This window comes from Apteryx mantelli, chromosome 1 (assembly GCF_036417845.1).
Source record: "Apteryx mantelli isolate bAptMan1 chromosome 1, bAptMan1.hap1, whole genome shotgun sequence".
NCBI lineage: Eukaryota > Metazoa > Chordata > Aves > Apterygiformes > Apterygidae > Apteryx > Apteryx mantelli.
The window spans coordinates 184,309,358-184,329,181 of record NC_089978.1 but is presented as its reverse complement, the minus strand read 5'-3'; the positions used below and the strand labels follow the sequence as shown (position 1 = coordinate 184,329,181).

At 43.0% G+C, this 19,824-nt stretch overlaps 1 long non-coding RNA gene across 2 annotated transcripts; it reads left to right on the top strand.

The window, feature by feature from the left end:
• The first annotated feature begins 34 nt into the window (after window positions 1–34).
• Window positions 35–19,579, top strand: LOC106488832 (uncharacterized). Of its 2 annotated transcripts, XR_010886677.1 has the most exons (5): window positions 35–417; window positions 671–753; window positions 10,017–10,148; window positions 14,151–14,227; window positions 19,304–19,579. It is a non-coding gene; the product is annotated as an uncharacterized lncRNA (long non-coding RNA). The 2 variants fall into 2 exon arrangements; XR_001293294.2 differs by lacking the exon at window positions 671–753.
• The last annotated feature ends 245 nt before the right edge of the window (window positions 19,580–19,824 follow it).

Below are 19,824 nucleotides of genomic sequence, written 5' to 3'. Positions count from 1 at the left end.
AGCTAAATCATAAAAAGCTGCTGTCATTCCCGAAGCAGTGGATATGTCTTTATTGACCTTGTGGCGCTGGACCAGAGAGCAGGCTTCAGCCTGGTTTGGCCTTATAGCTGCCTCCAGACTCTCCACTTATGAGCAACCAGTGTGGCTGGGATCAGGCTGCCTCCGTAATCCACTTGTCCTTGCAGCCAGCAATGTCTAGGAAGAGTCTGACAGTCTTGACATCACCGCGAGAGTGATGAGTTTTCCCTACACCATTTGTAAGCTATTCTTTCGTATAACACCACCCCAACTGCTAGGATATTACAGGCAGGAGCACTCCACTCTCCTGATTGCACCATGCTTGGAAAGGAAGCAATAACTTAAGTGGTGTGATTACAGGACTGACTCTGATGGGCTTTACTGTACATGGGAGCTAAGGTAAGTAACCTTCTATCAGTGAGAGTGTTAAGCTAGGAAGTTTGTCATGCACAGAGAATATATTTCAGTAAAAGAGCCTTATAATCATTCATTCTTATACACAAGTTGATTTAGTGTGTGCTGTTGAAACTAACATGTTTTTTTCTGTTTCCTCTCTTTTCACTTTCAAGTATAGAAGGCATTAGGGAATTTTGCTTTTCTTTCTTTTCTTTTTCTTTTTTTTAAATATATATATACATACTTAACCAAGCAGAAGGAAACAGGATATACAGCAAGTGGCATCATACCAGGGAAGCGCGCAAGTTCATCAGCGTGACTTACTGCTTGACTTCTTGGGTAGGTCATCTTCTTCCTTTTGTCTGCTGCCTTTTCTTGACTGCGTCTGTCTAGGGATATTTATACCTATGTAGAATGCAATTTGCTAAAGAAAGAAGTTCAGCCTCCTCTTCCTTTCCCTCACTGGCTCCATTTCTCATTGGCTTGAAGCACTGAACTCCCTTGACTTCCAATTCTCACTGTAGTTGCTGGTGATGACTTCTGATACATTTGTATCTTTCCATTTACTCATTTTCAGAAGTACTCCTTCCCTTCATTCCTCTGATTTGAGACATCATTAACTTCAACAAGCTTCGAGCTGGCTCTTCTGTTCTGCACTCTGAAACAGATAGTTTTCCTCAGTCACTCAGAGCAGAAATAGCAGAAATCTGAGACGTGACTCTTTTGGAGCCCATGCTGCAGAATACAGCTTTTTTGCAAAACAGTGGTTCTCTCGATGATAATTCCCTTAAGAGCCAAAAAGTACGTAATGTAGGAAATAAATTATTACATATAATTCAGTAATAGCTGCAAGCAGAAATAGGAAAGATACATATTTTATTTTAACTCAGTGCCTTATGCTGCTAGGACAAAGGCTAGGCTAGAGAAATTCTGAACATTAAGCCTGTAACCTTTGGATCACCATCTCTTCTCAGCCCTTCATCTCTATATTAATTTTCTTCCGATGCATTTTTGGCAGACTTTGCAGTATTTTTTTCCTCAGATGATACTGCAATTCAAAGCATCTTATGGGGAGGGGGAAACCTTTTCAAAGACAATTCTAATCTATTCTGAGCAGATCTCCCTAAACTATTCCTTATTAATTTCTGGTTTGTCAAAAGGTCTCTTCTCTGTGCCCTTGGGCTGATTATTAATAGATGTGATAACAAATTTATAATTCCACTCTCATTATTTTCTCTTTTCAGGCAAGGGAAAGGGAGGGGGTTGTGTATTTTTGAATGTTAGCTGTTGTCCCTCCTCTTATCAGGTTAATTGGGCTGTGGTAATGTCTGACTGGATATCCTGCCTGGAGGTGATTTGAAAATGGCAAATGTCATGATTTTTTTTAGTGTTACTTAATGCTGGAATGTCAGCCTTGTATGAATTATGGTGGCTGCTCTTGTGTCAGTGACATAGGTATTTCTTTAACATGTGTTCTTGGATAAATACCTATGGAGCTATCAGGAACAAGGACTACATGATTTAACAACAACAACAAAAATAATCTGCTACAAGCCTTATCGCTTTGGCCCTGTAAAAGCCCATTGGTAGCCGGCCAGGTTTAAAGATGTCACCATCAGGCTTGCTACTTCCACTTAGCTCTGTAGAGCTCTGTCTGGCATCTTTTCAAAACAAATCTTGGAAAGTGCACAGAGAAACGCTTTCTTTCTGGAACCCTCACGGTCCTCCTAACTGCATAGTGGCTGCCAATTGCAGCTAATGGGGCTCTTGCACTTTTTCTTTTTTTTCCCTCTTTTTAAGTATCAGTTGCCCTAATACAGAACCGTCTGCCTCTGCCTGGGAGGAGGAAGCTTTGGGACAAGGGCTGGTGCGGGATGGCAGCACAGGCAGTTGCCATGGCCCCGTGTTTGCCGGGAGGGTTAGCGCCTATGGTGCTGACAACTGGTAAAACTCGAAGTCCTTGAGCTGAACAAATTGATAAGCAGTGAACATGGCAAGGCAAAATAAGAGAGAAAGAGCAGTGATTAAAAAGGTGGAATTAGGGCATCACGAGGAGGGAAAGACGTTTCAGTCTGGGAGTGGTCATTTCTTTACTTTTTGGAGGGCAGATAATAAAGTGACTGTCTCTTCTGCCAGGGCAGTGGCTTTGAAAGGGGGCCCTACACGGAAAGGAATCCGAGGGGCCACAGCAGTGATGACTGATCCGGCCCGTTGTTGCTGGGTGAGAGCAGGCACCGTCCCCTACGTTTGGGGTGGTTGTCAGTCAAACTTGGCCTCACATCAGCTTTGCTGACATGCACGTGGGGCAGGAGCTGACACGCACCAGTTCTGGCAGCAGCTGGACAGCTAACATTTAAACACTCATTGGGGTGGGATGCTGAGCCACGGGCTTAATTTCTCCTGTAGGAGGCTATTGCTAAATGATTTGGCAGCTTTTGATTTTGTAACCCCAAGAAGCATTTTGTACAACATTCAGTAAAGTATTTTTCATGAAACTTGAGATTTGTTTGTTTGCTGCTGTCGGGTTAACGCTCCTTCCACAAAGGAGGTCTATACGTCTTCTTTCAGTGCATCGTGCACGTGCATCTGCTCTCATTTTGTATTAGAGAGAGTCCACCAGGAGAAAAATGTTGCAGTGACTTAGAGGTCTACATGAGATCATGTGTGTAGATTTTGTTGAGAAAGAAGAAGGAGACCCTATTGTGCTGAGTCAAGCAAGACAATTCTCAACACTGTTAGAGCACCTCATGGTGTCTCAGCTCTTATGGAGCCTTGGATGCAATGTAATTTTAGATAGATACAGAGCATTTTCCATCAAAGAATCTGAGAGCTCTTTGTTATGACTTCAGAGAATTAAAGCTTCACAGCATTTCTGAATTATACCTGTAGAAATTATTTCTTATAAACTGAGGGAGCAGAAAGATGGATTTACCTTACTTATGCTGGGGCTGGATAATGGATTCAGCAATCCTGTGGCTGGGGCTACCAGCAGTTTCCCTGTTCTCATCTTGGGAGGGACTGACCCTGAGTGGCAGCCACTCTTGGAGGCGCTGTGATGGAGGAGAAATGGGGAGATGTGGACCATACTTGAGAGCACCAGGAGAAGCCTGGAAAAGGGATCTGGGGAGAAATAGCGGAGACTAAAAAAATGATAGAAGCTGCTGTGTTTTGTGAGTTGTCTTAAATAAAGAATCCATTTTAATCCCATTGGCCTCTTGCCTGCTTGCTTCATTCGAAATAAAACACACTCTCCAGAAAATGGTTTTACATAGCCCAGCCAAGTTTCTGGTAGAGCACAGACCCCATACATCCATAATTCATGAGTGAGGAAGGGTGTGGATATTTTGTGGGAACTGGACCCTCCATGAACAAGATCATTTTCATTTGCTGATTATGTCGTATAAACAATATGCTTTTAGGACACAGAGGAACAGAACTGTGCGTCTAGCAAAGTCAGACTGTTGATTCATTCATTGGAAGGAAAGTCAGTTAACCTGAAACCTTCACGTTAACAATAACATATTAAAAGGAGGAGTATTTTGTCCTTCAAAGTTTACTTTGCTGAGTTTATCTTCTGCTATGTGTCTTTTACCTGTTGAACAACTTATATGCTGTTCAATTTGCAAAATTCTTACACTTTTCATTGTTGTGGCTTAGATTTGTAGTACTGTGGCAAGGCTGAAGTGTTTGAAGTTGTTAAGAAAGTTTACATTTGAGAAATCACAGTAAGTAAATTGAAATGTCTCACCAGTTCATGCTTGGCAGAATGATATAGTGAAAAGGACAGGGTGGATAGCCATTGTTTTTCCTCACGCTCTGTTTTTGATCTCTGGTACTAAAATCTTATCCCTAAGATACATATACATAAAATATGAGAGATGTTTTATTATACCTAACTGGTTATCAACACTTTAACTAATAGTTAAGTATAGCTAACAATTGTGCTGTATTTACACCTTTGAGGCACTAGGTGTTAGATCCACAGAAGAACTTGAATACCAAAATTTTACTCTAACTCCTTTAGGCATTCAAATTGTAAACCACCATTCTCAAAACCTGTTTCTCAGCTCTCACCTAAACCTCAAGAGGGCAACATCTGTAATCACTGAATTCTGTACTTCACATTTCTCCTGCCATTCCCAGAGGGTGCCCAGCAGATCCAGCCTCTGACAAATGTGACCAAAGGAAGAGATGCCTCCCTGCTCAACCCTTTCCCCAGGAAGCCGGAGACCTGTCTCCAGGGCCCAGCAACTCACCCTTGCAGACCTTGCCTCGCAACTCGCTTCTACAGGTCTGACCCCTCTAGTCCCCAAGCTGGAGGCTTGACACTGTGGTGATACTTGGTGCCATGCAGACTTGGTGAATTCAGGTTAATACCATGCTATAAATCAAAAGAAAAAATAGCTTAGAGGCAGCCATCTCCTTCAGAGGCAGACTATTTGGACATACTGTTTTCTTAATATTCATATCTTGACTGATAAGAAACAAATATAGTAACAGCTTCATTTTATACTTCAGGGTATCATCTTTGCTTCTCCAAATAGAGACAACTTTTGCTACAGTGGTGGTTATATTAGGCATTTCGGAAGACACTTAGCTCCCTCTAGCTCTATGCCAAGTACATGGATTTATGCTGAAAAATGCTGATGCCTCACCTGAAAATGCTTTATTGACTGGGAATGCAAAACCCACTGGCAGGCTCGTGTCCTTAGGCAGCATTTAGTTATAAACAAATCATCTACCTCTTGCACAAGAAATCCTGACAGACTGTCAGGATTGTCTTTGGAGAGATTGTCAGAGCAGCATTTAAACCTCAAGTGTGCTTTACATGGCCATTTTATGGCAGTCTAAGCCCCTGAGCTGCCCTGATGCGTGACTGCAAGTGCTGTCAAGGGGGTATTCCCGGGAACACGCTCCTGGACATGAGAGGTGCTGTGACCACGCCCTCTGACAGCAGTGTGACCTTACCTTGATTTAAGTGGACTGGGAACCTCCATCCTTAGGACTCAACCCTGTACTTCCTGGGACCTTTACTCCAGACAGAGAGAGAAACCAACCTTGCAAGTTTATAGAAACATATAAAATGGAGCAACGAACTTGATTCATTCCTAGCTCTTGATAGAGACTAACCCTGGCAGTAGCCAAAAATATTTTGGGTTCTAACTGGTTTAATGTGAATAACCTCCATGCATAGCTTACTGGGATGGAAGGACACCATAATAGGTTGCAGATTTTGTTGGACCTCTACATGCCCAGCTTCCCATCCTGCCTAGACATTTGAAGTGCTCAGTGTATATCCATTTTCGGGGAAAAATTTTGCTTAGATTTCAGCAACAGTTACAAGAGTTACCCTAGGGATCTTATCCTGCATGAGATCAAGGCTGCACTGTGCAAAGCCACCGTCCTTGAAGAGACCATGCACCAGTGAGGCACAGCAGACAGAGGGAGGAGCGGAGCCATGAAAGGTGATGTCCCCAGGCTGCAATGGAAGCTGGAGCCAAACTGGGATCTCGTTCCCAGGCCATTCCCTTGGCCACCTCAGGGCATGTGGCCAGGCGCATTCGGGGCTGCAGGGAATCCACCTCTTACGGCAAGAGAATTTTTTTTTTTTGCGAAGTTGGAGGCTTCCTTTCCTCTCTGGTGCTAAGGCATATGGCTGAGCAGTAAAAGCTATCTGAAGAAAGAGAACTAGAGTATTCAAAAAAACACATTTACAATGGGACCTTCCAAGGGTCAGCACTTTTAGAGATAGATGTACAGAAAAGAATTAAACAGGGACAAACAGAGTCATGTATGAAAGACAGATTATTTATACAACAGGCATTAGGAGCTCTGTGGCTGGGAGTTAAGGAGATTACAACCACATGAGAAGGTTAACCTATTCCTGTAAGAGCCAACAACCATTTATTCAAACAGAATAAGAAAATTAGCTTCAGCTCTCTCCATTCTGAGGCTATTGTATTCACCAGCAAACTTCTGAGTGAGGGAGATAAATTGAAACAGAAAAGAGAGCAAGGAAAAAACCCTATACCTTATGCAGATGTGCGCATCAAGGAGGGGTAAAAAAGGTGATTTAAATCATGCTTGATGCCTGTGGTGCCTTATTACATTCTGGCTAATGGGGAAAAGAGGAGAGAGAGAGAGAAATAAGGTGCCCAATTCATTGGCCCAGCTGCAGGGAAAGGACTCCCCCCACCTGAGGGAACAGGAAATCCATTTTTAAGACTGCACTGGGGATTGTTCAGCTAGTTTTAACCCCACTCCTTCGGGTATTTAAACTGCTCCTAGACTGGACATTAAACCTTATATGGAAAAGACAAATCTCAAGTTTTCAGGAGGTAGACAAGAAGTGTCTGAATTTTCACAAGATAGGGATACAGGTTGTATATGTGTATGCTGGCACCAGCTCTAAATATGCCTGCACAAATGGGGGAATTGTATGGAGTGACCTATTTTGCATTCAGAAGTGTGAAATTTCCAGCTTGTCTCAATGAGAGTATGTTCTGTAAGTATACTGCAGAGGTTTGGGACCAAGAGCTGTGCATAGCACAGTGTATGGGGTCATAAGTAGAAAGTTGGCTCTCAACCCTTGTGGCTTGGCCTGACCTAGAGCTGACTTGGCCCTGATGAAACTCAGGATATCACAAGCATCCCGGCCCCTCAGTGCCCTCCCCTCCAGGCATGCGACAGTGTGTGCTTCGTGCAGTGTGAGTGTCAAGGTGGGGGAAAGAAGCTCAGCTGGAGGTACAGATAGGAGGGAACCAGGGTGCCGGGGTCTGACCCCTTGTTTTAAATAATTATTTTGGTCTTGGCTTCTCCAGCTCTCACTTTTATAGCTCAAAGCCCCAAAGTCTCTGCTCCGTATTTACTCCTTCCTTGGCAAAACCCTGACCAAATTAGTGAAAGTTCTGACTGAAGAGAAACAAAGTTATACATGAGGCCTTGGCCACCTGAGGATATATATATGCTGGAGTTCGGCAGGGGAGGAGCTGGGAGGGGGAAAATGGGACAAAAGCAGTATTCACTGTTTACTCCCAGCCCTGTTCCCACACTCCTGCACTGCAAGGACCAGCCCGGCTAACAGTCTCAGAGTGATCTCAAGCACAGCCTGGCAGCCCGTCCTGAGGCTGGGAGTCTATGTAGTTTGGTCAAGAGGATGAAAGGGACTTGACATGGAGATCCACTTGCCCAGCGCCAGTCCTCTTTGTAACCGTGTAAACCATGTATGCATGGCTCTGGAGGCACCCACCTTCCTAAAGCGACCTGACAACCTTCCCCTGCCTTACAGCCCCATGGTAATAGCTTGGCCTTGAAGCAACCAGCATGCCATGGGATGGCCAACATCACTGTGCGGTTTCTGGGGACAGGTCGGCAGGTCTTGACTCTGCCAGCCAGCCACTGCTGATGCCTGGGTGGCCCTGGGAGCACTGGCTGGCTGTGGGTGCATGCACCAGGGGTAATACCAGCTTCATGACCCCAGAGCAGGTCTGTGGCACAGTAGGTATATCCTGTATCTCCTGAAATTGGGAGAAGAAACAAAGAGGATCTCTGGTTTCTGAGTTTAAGTACGAGCCATGTTTCTTTAGGTCGAGCATGGTTAGGGAAGCAAAGAGAAGCCATTTAAAAGCTGAAACACTGCATGCAACTTAAGTCTGTTTTTTTTCAGCCTGGGAGCCAAGGGCTTCTAAGAAGTGTGTAAAAAGTGATGAAGAAAAGCAAGTTCATATATGCTACACAGCAATCTGTGCATGCGACATTTCTAAAGAGGTTCACACCTCCACTGGAAAATGTTTTGGGGTCCACAGATTGAAATGAGCTAAATGAAATCTCTGCCTTCATTAGCATGAAGCTTCGCTGCTCAGGGCTGGGTATAAGAAATGCTTTGTGCATTGAGGCATGTTTGGGCCAATCGACAGATCTCAACATTTACTGTATCGTGGCAACCAGTGTATCACTTGCATCAACTTGTACGGCACTCTGTTGGGTTCCAATACACAAACCTAACACAAATATTTCAGCATGTTTGGAACCAAAGTGTAGTCAATATATGAAGTCATTTTACCTCAGCTTTTAGCCAATAGGAAAAAATTCCCTACAAATTTATTTTCGGAGGTTAAAAATAGCATTTGTGTGTGTGTGTGCAAGGTTAGTAAAAACAGAAATGAGAAAGACAGAAGCGAGGGTATATGCTGTTAACATTTCTGAGCCACCTGGAGTTGGTCCCCAGCTGGAGAGAGGCCTGCCTTTCCTTTTCCTTGGACAAGCATCCTTTGTTTGGAGGGACTGGACTGGGAAAGGAAAGCAGAGGGCTTGTCCCTCCAAACCGCCATTTGTGCTCATATTCAGTCTGCAGGCACAAAGCACAGGCCCATATTCCCCTTTTTCAGGGCCAGACCATTTTGGAGACATAACAACATAGTCTTTAAAGAAAAGCTGAAGCAAGAAAAGGACTACCAGAGTGGCTAGCAGCAGGATTTCCCCATGTCCAGGAGTGCAGATGTGGGGAGCAGGAGAAACAGGTCCCTCTGCCTTGCTCCTTGCCCACCTGCCTCTGAGCAGGGTCCCCAGGCACCTCGACCCTGGCCCGCTGTACGCAGCAGGTGGGTGGGGTTAGACCCATGGCTCCACCGAGAGCAAATAACTTCATGTGGTAAATACTCCCGAGGAGGAGCACAGAGGCCTCAAAGCAATAAATTTCCTGAAGGAAGATTACACTTTTTGGCAGTCCAATTTTTGATATTGCACCTCCCCTGCAGTACTCTGCTTTCACTTACTGTGTGCAGCGTGTGATGTGGATTTTCATATAATGTTGGTTCATTTGGTTTTGTAGTTGTGTAGCACCAGATGCTGCCCATGGGCCCTCACATCTGGTGGAGTCATACCAGAGAGGTCTTCAGGGCCTGCTATCCCACAGATGCACTCAAGCTCTCTCGGGGTGTGAAATCATTCTTAAGAACAAGATTGTCTTATGAGCCCACCTCTTGATCCCATCTGTAATCCCCTAGCCTGCAGTATGGCGATCACTCTGCTTGCTTATGGCTAAAATAATACTGGGGTAATATTGCTGTGCTTAGCCCTGCCTTTAATGTGATGGCTGGCTGCGTGTGTGACTGCATCCCAAAGCATTTCTCTGATCTCAGGGGTCTGCAAATGTTTAAGTTAACAATGAAAATAAAATATTTTCCTTATCAAAAGCTTGCCTTTCTCATGAACTGTGCTGATGTGTCACAGGGAGACAAAAAAATCCTTGCATTCTCTGGTTTCTGTCTGGTCTTCACCCCACTCTTTCTGCCAGGCCTCGTTTCCCCTGCTCTCTCTCTCCTCCCTGGCTGGCTGTCCTCACTCCAGCCTCTCCTTCTGCCTCCTGCTGGCCTTCAGGTTCCTTCGCAGACAGGGAGGGGGGAATGAAGAAAAAGATTTCCCAGCTCTTCCATTCAGTTGATCTTCAGTCAGCTCCTTCCTTGCCCATAGCTGTGCTGACATTTCCAGGCAGGCATGGTCAAATTTCTCTGCAACAAAATTCTTTATCCCTGAGAAGGTAAGAGAAAGTTGTAAAGGTACCATTTTTAATGCTAAAGAGTAGCTTTTCATTCGTCTTTCAGAGTCTGCATTTTGAATGCCAAATCATTGTGCTCTACAGAAAAATGAGAAGACAGGAGCTGAGCCTCCACCTTGAAGAAGACCTATCAGATGGACTGAGATTTTTTTTGGCTTCAGCTCATGTGAGTAGTATGGTAAGTTATTGGTGTGTAATTATAATGTATTTCAGGAGATGCAGAGCCAATTATGCTGCTGTATAAACAATAAGTACATTCATTCATTCCATTAGATAATAGGCAGAGATAACTGCTGTTGGCTTTTGCCAACGAAAAAAGTAAAAGTGGTGTTGAGGTGCACATTTATAATCTTTGACAAGAAATATAGTATTGGAGAAGAGAAAATTACGTATACTGAGTATGATTCATGGAATGGGACACTGCATGAAGGGCAGAAGGATTTGCATCTCATCCAAAGGGCTACTGGGTGTCTGAATTTCTGTTTTGCTGTTTAAATGCAGAGCAATGGCATGGGATTCTTTTTAGATCAAATTTAGGAGTGCATGGGAATAATTCACTGCACTGCATAGGATGGTTTTCCACAGGAGCTGTTGTAAACCAGATTTTCACTTCAGGTCCTGCATTTGAAAGAAGAGTTTTCACTAGCCCTGTTGGCCCTTTGCTTCTAGGTTAAGGAAATCAGAAAGGAAAGTGAATGCTACAAGGGCTGTTCTATGCGCTTCATTTTTGATAATGATGCTTCCTTTTCTTCTTACTGGAAAAGCATTGCTTTTGATCACATCTTGTCCTATTCACTGCACTGTGGTTTGAACATTGCTTCTCTGTGCCGGCCCAGTGCTCGGCAGAGATAAAGGAGGAAGCTGCTTGTAGCAATAAACCGGAGAGGAGGACAAAATGGCCATGACCTGCACAGGTATGACTCTCCCACTAATACTATATTTCTCATCAAAGGTTGCAGACCTGCACCTTGATGCCAACTTGGAGCCCTGGTGTCCTGAGTAACACGCAGTAAGGATATTCGTATCCTGTACCACTGTGGATGCACTGACTCCAATCAAGAGCTGCCAGAACCTTCTCATCTACCCTAGCAGCAACCAACGCGGCCCTCCAGGGCTCTTCACTACCCCAAGGCTGCCCCCCATCCTTCTCCTCTACTTGCTACAGCAGAAAGTGACCTGTCCTGGTCAGACCTGCTCCTCAGGATGTCAAATTGTAGCTGCACTCCTGAGAAGCCCTAAGTTTCTTTCTGTGGGTCTGTGAAATCTGAGAAGAGCTGTGGGATCCTTGGAAAGATCAATTAAAATTTTTAAATTATATACAAATATATTAACTAAAACCTTTCCAAGCCCCTGTGTCCCAATAATACTTGAATAGACAAAATTTTATCAGCTACATCTTCTTAGCTCCACTCATGCAAACACATACTCCCACACACTTAACTAAAAAGACAAAAATAGATGCTAAATTCCCCACCTGTTCCCCTGATTTCCCTGGCATCCAAAAGACATAGCAAACAAGTGAGATTTGTATGCATTTTAAAGATCAAGAGCTGGGTGAACATTTTGAAAGTGTCTACGTGACTTAAAAGTTGAACTCCAATTTTCCAAAGCAATTAATTTCCACTGGATTCCTAAGAGATTTGAACATTTTTGAGAGTAAGACTTAGGGTTCAGCTATTCTTATGCATGCCTCATCTGAAAATAAGTCTTGGCCTATACTCAAAAGTAGCTTTGGCATTTGTGAAAATGTTTTCCTTTGAGTATTACAAGGAAAAGTATAAAGAATTTGTACTATGTGAGGTTTCATTATATTGCCAATATTTTAGCTAATATATATTTACATTTCAATAATTTCAATATTAAAGGAAATTGAGCTACCCAGCATATTTTTCCTTTAGTATTACCTGATACCTTCTTCGTCTCATGTGCTCAGCACAAATCAAGCAATGTCTCACTGTTAAAACAGTTATGACAGGCTTAAGACTGGCTGATCAACAGGTTGCTGTCTGGAGGCTTGCTGTACAGACTGTACGTAAGGGAGCTCTGTGGGAGTCTGCTTTCCAAAGGCACGGTGAGCTGGACCCTCTCTGTAGAAACCACAGTAGTGCCCATGTGCTTCATCCCACTGGTTCTGCTGGTCAAGGTGCAACCTCCCAAAGACCAGTTATAACACATAACTCAAGAGGTGATGGAGGGGAGAGACTGTATCTTCTTTAGACTCTACAGATAGTTGCTAAGTGGATATTTCTCCAAGTTCTAAGAAAATAAGTTCTTAATGTACAGAAAAGCATGGAGAGTTTCTCCTCCTTTCTATTTCTCAGTCCCTTTATGATTCAGGTAAACCTCCAGAATGGGGCAAAGATCCTCTTTCAACTAGAGAATGGTATATTTACATGGACTGCTTCTGCACAGAGGAACTGAGTGGCCTTGTGTTAAGTAAGTTTTGTCTCTCTCCCCCTAGTTCTTGGCTGGCACGTCATGCACTAACATACCAGCTACCTTCCACATTCTTTTTCCCCAGTAGATATTTTATATGAGATTTACTATTTCTTTGTTCATTATGCACTGAGGGCCCCTTTTCTTGAAGAATTTCTGCAGAAATTTGAGGTAATACTGGTGAATTCTGTTACTGCACTCTTCTCTTCCACATGGAAATTTTTGGTGTCTCAGGCAGGTCAAGGTTTCTGAGGTTTGCTTGCTTCTAATGATCTATTTCTGGCTCTGTCAGAGAGCCTGAAGCTTTCTTTCATCCTTTACAATGACAACATGGGTAGCTAATCTTTGGGGAAATGCCTGTCAAACTTCTTCAGTTCCTTTTGTTGTTAAGTTGGTTTAGTGTCTGGTGGTCAATATCACAGCCTTAGTCTTGCTGTTGAGTCTACCTAGACTGCAAGCATACTGCTGCTACTCCTTTGCTGTGCTAGTTGTCTCTCAGATCTTCTACAAACATCTTTCTGCTGTAGGCTAGGTTAGTGGTGGAGGAAATCTCTGACTGTCTCCGCTCATCCAAAGCTCTTAGAAATCCATGAAAAAGCTGCTGTTGATGTGTTACAGGCTTTGAAGCTAGGCCTTTTATGCCTATGTAGGTATACCTCTCGGTTACTCCAGGGAGACTCAGCCGACTGTTAAAAATGTGAAGGGTATGGGAAAGACATTTCAATACCACACAACAGTGAAGCTTCATCATAAAGACTTTTCCTCAGGAAGGCCAAAACACTTCACAGGGTGGAAGAAAAATGAGTGTGGGTGCATTGTTGTGTCCTTTTTGAGTCATGGTGTGCTGGTCATAATAATAGTTCATTTGCAAACCAAATTCTTATGGGCAGGCAGAAAAGCAGCAGATCCTCATTTTGTGGAAACTGGCATTGCTCCACTGGTGCCTCCAAACCTCTTTTGATTTACACCACCTGAGAGTGACCAAGTAAGTCCTGGAGAAACTGCATACATGCCTTCTAAAGGGGAAGGACTTTGTCTTCCTGGGGTTTGGGTCATATCCAGAATTTCCCTAAATTCCACTCACATGAAACAAATAACTCAGAGCTCATTACTTCTTTAATCAGTCACTAAAGTCTCTGTTTATTTAAAGCTCTGCAGAGATAATCGGGACTAATCATCATATGTAATACAAATAAAGGCATTCCTCCCTTAATAGTAGGAGCAGATCTAAGCCAGTTGTTCTCCAAATGAACTCAGCTGCACTGAGATGGGTTTTCTGCACTTGTAGTGATTGTAATTCTATCACTAAAAGGATAACGGGAGGAGATAATCTGTTTTACAAGGCAATCATTTGGTTTGCAAGGGAATAAAGCATGAGGAAGAAGTCTGAGTCATTTATCTCAGTGAAGAGAGTGGATTATTCCTGCAGAAAATGAGGCATTCCTTCTGTTCTATGAGAAGGGAAACAATAACATTTATATTATCACTAAAACTGAAGTCACTCCTTCCCACCATGTCATCCTGAGCTTGATATCTCCTACCCTCAGATGCAAGCCCTCTGGGCTTAACCTGTACACAGTTGCATTCGTTAATAAAAATAAGAAATCTCTCCACCAGCTCTCCCAGTTCCATCCTCTGTGCATTTCTCCATGGCTGATTTAGCCAAATGTTACATAGAATAAATCTAATCTTTTCTTTTTTTTCTTTTCCTGTTGTGCTTGCTGCTGTCTAAACCCGCATTCAGCTGTCTCCTTCAGAGCTGAGTGGATCTGTGTAACTCAGGAGTGCTCCAAGCTGTTCAGGACTCAGCTGACACTCAAGGTTGGTGAAAGGGGTTACAACCATCAGGGAAGCAAGGAGAAAGTTAGACTGAATGGAGTTAACATTTTTGTAAATAAACATGGGAAAATCCTGAATGATTGCTTGGGAGATGTATGGAGGAAAAACTATGTTTCCTGAGGTAAAACTAGAAAGAGAAATTTAAATCTTAGTGGGGAATACTGTCCTTTTCACAAATAGGGGCATTGCTAAGAACACTGCAGAATTATTATGGAAGTAGTAGCATTTCAGGTGTAGCACTAGAAAACTGAAATATGTATTTCTTAATAGGTGGAAAGGTTTCCTGGCTCAGATTTGCATCAAAGGTAGCAAAAGGCTTCAGTATACAGTATTACTCTTTGTGTTGGCTTCAGCTGAGAGCCTGGGGGAGCCAGACTCTCCCACTGCTTTGTGTAGGCATTACAAACAAGGCATAGGGAATACTGCCATTCTCACTTAACAGAGCTGAATGCATACCTTCACTGATTTAAAAGACTGGCATCTTAGGAGATCCAATACCTCAGAAATAAAGACAAAGGTGTGGAGAAAAGGAAACTCCAAAAAGGCAAACATTCCACTGAAGAATTTCCTTCTGTAGAACCAAATAATCATACAATTGCCTATAACATCTGAAAATGGCTGCAAGTGCAGGAGATGTACTGTCAGCATGGTTCAGGTAATGCACAGAGAACAGGCAGGAGGAGAGGCCATTTTCTGTCTCTGCTGGGTCTGCGGAAGATGATCAGTATTGCACATTGGTACATGTATTATCACAGTTCTCTTCTATATAGATCACAGCTAGCACTATGCACTTGTTTTTCACATACACACACACACACACACACACACACACACACACACCTGGAAAAGGGCCCTGAAGGAAGCATATCGTAAATCAGCATCTTAGTTAGCAAGGTCTGCAGTGGAAAGGGAGGGATCCCATGCACATGACAGTGGTACCTCTTTTACCAGCTTCACTGAGATCCCCTTCAGAGCCTGCAGCTGAGAGGGTGAGACACACATTAGACACCCATATCTGAGCTTGTCAGCTGGATTCCCTTTATAGTCAGTGAAGTGGAAGAGGCACTTTCAGTATATAATTCATCTCACCCTAAAGCACATATCTAAAATAGGTCAAATGATTCATACTCTACCCATTTCTTTCCACTGACTGTAAAGTGGATCTAAAGCTATGTCTACTTCAGGCATTGTGTGGAGCAGTAGAAGCAGCTCTGTAGTGCAGAATGGTTGGTGCTGCAGACCTGACATCCACACTATATGTATTCGGGGGTTTCATTTTGGACGAGCTGTAGTCTGCTCCTGTGGACTGAACGCCCATTAGCAGTTGGAGCACATTAAATGCTCTTTGGGAGATCATTTCTTGGCTTAGTTTTGTCCAAAAGGTATACAGTGTGCATACTCTGAGATGACTCTGCAATGCAAACCAGAGTGTGGAAAATGGTGGCAACGTGGAGGATCACTTCAAAAGCACTATCCATATCCAGCTTAAAACACTGATATAGCTACGCTGTAAAGTAGTTACCAGTTAGTTCAGCAGTCAGCAACATAGACACTTACAACTGGGTGACATGAGTTTCACCCTGCGTGTCTCTAACACTTATTACAAAGTATCTCAATAGCCTCTTCATATAGAAGAACACTGATGAGCCAGCAAAAAGAAGGGCTTTCCCGACTGAGCAGGCATGTTCTGAGGTAACAGCAAGACTAATCTGTATATGGAAAAAGCAAACTCAGTTTACAGTTCAGTTCCTATGTAGGTTTTGGGACATGCGGCTCCTTTTATGTTTAGTCTTGGCGTCCATTCTTCATATATCTACATCTCCAATTTAGCATATTGCAGAGCTCTCTGTGGCATGTATGTAGCACAGTACAATGCAGAGATGCCTGTACTTTTGTCCCTCTAATGGGACACAAGCAACAAATAAGCTATGTTACGTTGTTCGTGTCATTACATATCATCTATGCCATGTGTATATGCATAGAGCACATGGTTATCTTATCCAGCACTAGCCTGGCACATAATTACTGCCTGATTCTTACCACCTCTTTTTAGCAAGTGTTTCTGTAAAGACTTTTTCCCACTGTGCTTTGCTCACGCTATTGCAAAGCTGACCCATCAAATTTGACACAGATGTGCAGCTGTGGTCCTAGAATGATCATTTCATATTTGGTGCTGCTATTTCTTCCTCTTTTCCAACAAGCTGATAAGTACACTTAATGCTTGCCATAGTTTCTTCTAGCTCTCCTTTTCTTATTTATCCAAAGTCGGCACTTTTGTACAGAGGCAACCTGTCTGTATCCTTAGCATAGAGTATTAGTGGATAATCTAAGGAATGCCAAGTATCTTCATGAAACGCACCGTCTGTGGGCAGCATACTGAGAGAGAAGTGCTTTGGAGATGCTCACAGCTTCTTGAACCACCATGGTTGTTGCGCTGGAATAAAAGAATGAGCTAGAACCATTTAAAGAACAGTCAGCTTCCCCTCCATTTTTCTGGCCACCTAGAAGTGGGTAGATATAGCTCTAACTCTAAATAACTTCTACAGCTCCCGAATATTTTCCAGGAAGCTGTTGAATAGGGAGCTTGATGCTCCCTCAGCTAGGCAGCTGCAGATGCAAGCTGTGTAGGGGTGCAGGGAAGGCAATACTCCTGTCTGATGACGTGAATCCCAGCAGGCACCTCTCTGCTTCTTTAATCACTTTTCCTTTAAAGGCCAGTCCTAAGGGCAGGCTGTTTTTCTGAGTCCCAAACAAGCTGGGCTGAGCCCCTGTTTCTCCACTGAATTGTATGCGCAGAAATCCCTGGGTGCCAGGGACCGGCAGGATGGGCAGTGAGGGGTCCCCAGCAGACCCTGCGCTCTCCGTGGAGCTCAGTCTCTCCTGGAGTACAAAGGTTCCCTGTTGCTTTGGTAGGAGGAGGAATTGTGAGGAAATGGGATGTAGGGAGAACCTCATCAAATTTTCTGTCCTTCAGGGCCTCCGCTAGCAGTTTTTTCCCATTGTCAGGATACTCTCATCTCTCTGCCACTCTCTGGAGAAATGCTGAGCACCTGCTATTTGCATTAACTTCACAGGGAGTTGTGGGTGCTCAACACCTCTCAGCGGTGTCTCATGGACATCAATGGGCGCTGAGGGCACTCAGCACCTCACAGCTGGTGCTTAGGGGGATCAGGCCCTGGGAGAGGCTCAGGGAAAATCCATGACAAGCTGTAGGACACATGTACCTCTGTGAAAGAAACTAAAATTGGACTTTTCCAAAAAATACATGTGCTACTGAGACTCCGAGGATACTGAAGTATTAAGGAGCTTGTAGTTCTTCTTGAAATTCACACCATCCTGTTGATGTAAAAAAGGTCTCCTGTGTATGAATTTTAAGAGACTTGACTGTGCTCTTCAGAAGGAGAAAACACACAATACCATAAGTAAACATATAAATCAGTTAGAGAACCTAGAGATTAAGGATTAGGTTCATAAAGCTTTATGTCCCGTATATGGAAAGTGCCAAAAGTTGCTCTTAATGACTTTGAAAAAGGTATGTGCTTTTTCTGTACTTCTAGCTCTCTTTCCCCTTTTTAGCAAATGGTTTTATTCTACACTCAAAAAACTCACAAGCCAAAAAAAAGGGGGGAAAAAGGTGAATGGAATTTAACCAAAAGAATAATAAAAGTCATTCGTGTTTCAAGTGCTCAGCCTAAGCTATATTTATTCAGTTGACATTTTTTCCAAAAAGACCAACGCATAAATTAATGTGCACATGGGCAGGTCTGAATTATACCCTGGCCATTTATAGTATGCAAGGTTTTATGTGACTTTTTACTCTCTTGTTCAATAAAACAATAAGTAGTTATGCAGCAGCCAGAGGAACCAGTGATTCATTTACTTCCAAGGGACGCCAAGAACCTTCTTAAGGAAATACACTCACAATATGTAATGAGAACCTTTTGTACTTTCTGTGGTGCTTCAAGGATTAATAGAATTTCCAAAGACAGGAGATGAATGAGATACAGTAGCAAACGCTGCAGAGGCCAGGTCTGGCCCAGAGGTGACCACATGCAACTCAGCCTTCTCTGAAACTTCACAGCAAGTGCTTTGCTCACACTGTGGTAGATATAATCAAATGCTGCCTGCTGCCAGATGACTCATCCTGCACAGGCTGCTTGATTCTGCTCATTCGGTTGATTTTGTTAAGGTTATTGAAACTGCAAGTCAACTGTGATATGTTTACTCAAGTGTGCTCTGTGTGTGCTTGTCATCTTTTCTGATAGACAGGAAGTTTCTTTTTGGGTGGTTATAGTGAGTGGAGAAAGGGTTTTCATATTCTGGGCTGAAATAGGGTGCATCTCTAGGCCACTAAATATTAAGTTCTTTCTCTGCAAAGGAAACAAGGAATCGGCCTTGCACTCAGCTGATGGTTGGTCATAAAGACAGACTGGTGAGAATTGCTAGAAAAGAAGCAAGAACAAGATGGAAAACGTCACTGTGCCACCGGATAAATCCATGCTGAGTGCACATGTAGAATAGTGTGCCCATCTCAGCAAGGATATACCTGAATGAGAAATATTACAAAGAAAGACAGCAACAGATAACTTGAGTTATGGAACAGTAGCCATACCAAGAACAACTAAATATACTGAGAGTCTTCAACTAGGAAGAGATGCAACTGAAGGGATATAAGATAGGTTAAGTCAAAACAAAATGATTATTCATTTCTTCTCACAGAGTTTTCATTTCATATGATGCTATGAGGTACCCTTTGCTGGCCACTGCCAGGTAAGAGGTAAGGTCTGGTGCACTACAGCACTTCCCCTACTCTTAGGCAACAAATGCAGGGCAAGGGTAGAAAAAGTGTCATGGCTGAATCTTTTGGCTTTTTAGATGAGATTGGTAGAGTAATTACTGATACCCAATCAGACAAGTAGATCTACATCATTCAACAAAATCATGAAAAATCCTAACTATTCTTCTGCATGGATAACAAAATAGAGTATGAGTAAATGGTATAAGCTTTTGGACACTGCCCAAGTATATTCTCTGACTAATCATGGCTCTTGATTGCAGCTGAGGACGCTAGAGAAAGTTGATGGGTCTAGCATTATACCCAACTAAATCCAAAAGGTATTTGTTTAGAAAGACTGAAGGGAAGATGAGAATGGATCAGCATAAAAATATAGTCTGCTCACCCTGAAGAACAAGAAAGACAGACCGAAATGAAAGAATACAATCTGCAAAACGGAAGGAAAAAAAAAAGGGAAAAAGCTTACCTCACAAATATAATATATTGTATTTATTCAGTTGGCTTGGAATATAATAAAATATGCCAAACCTAGTAAATTATCCCAAGTTCTGTGCTTTTCTTTGAATATAAATGAAATATACAATCATGCTAAAATTAAAATCATCAGTCTTTTGTCATCTGAGACCCTGAAAATAACAACTGGTGATAGTCCAACTGTCTGATCTAGGCATGGCAGTCCTGATGACATATTTTCCAAAGCCTGTTTCAATAGATCATGCTTTTTGAAGACAGGAGGACTGAGAAACAGGGACAAGGTACCATCCAGGCACAGGACAGAAAGCAA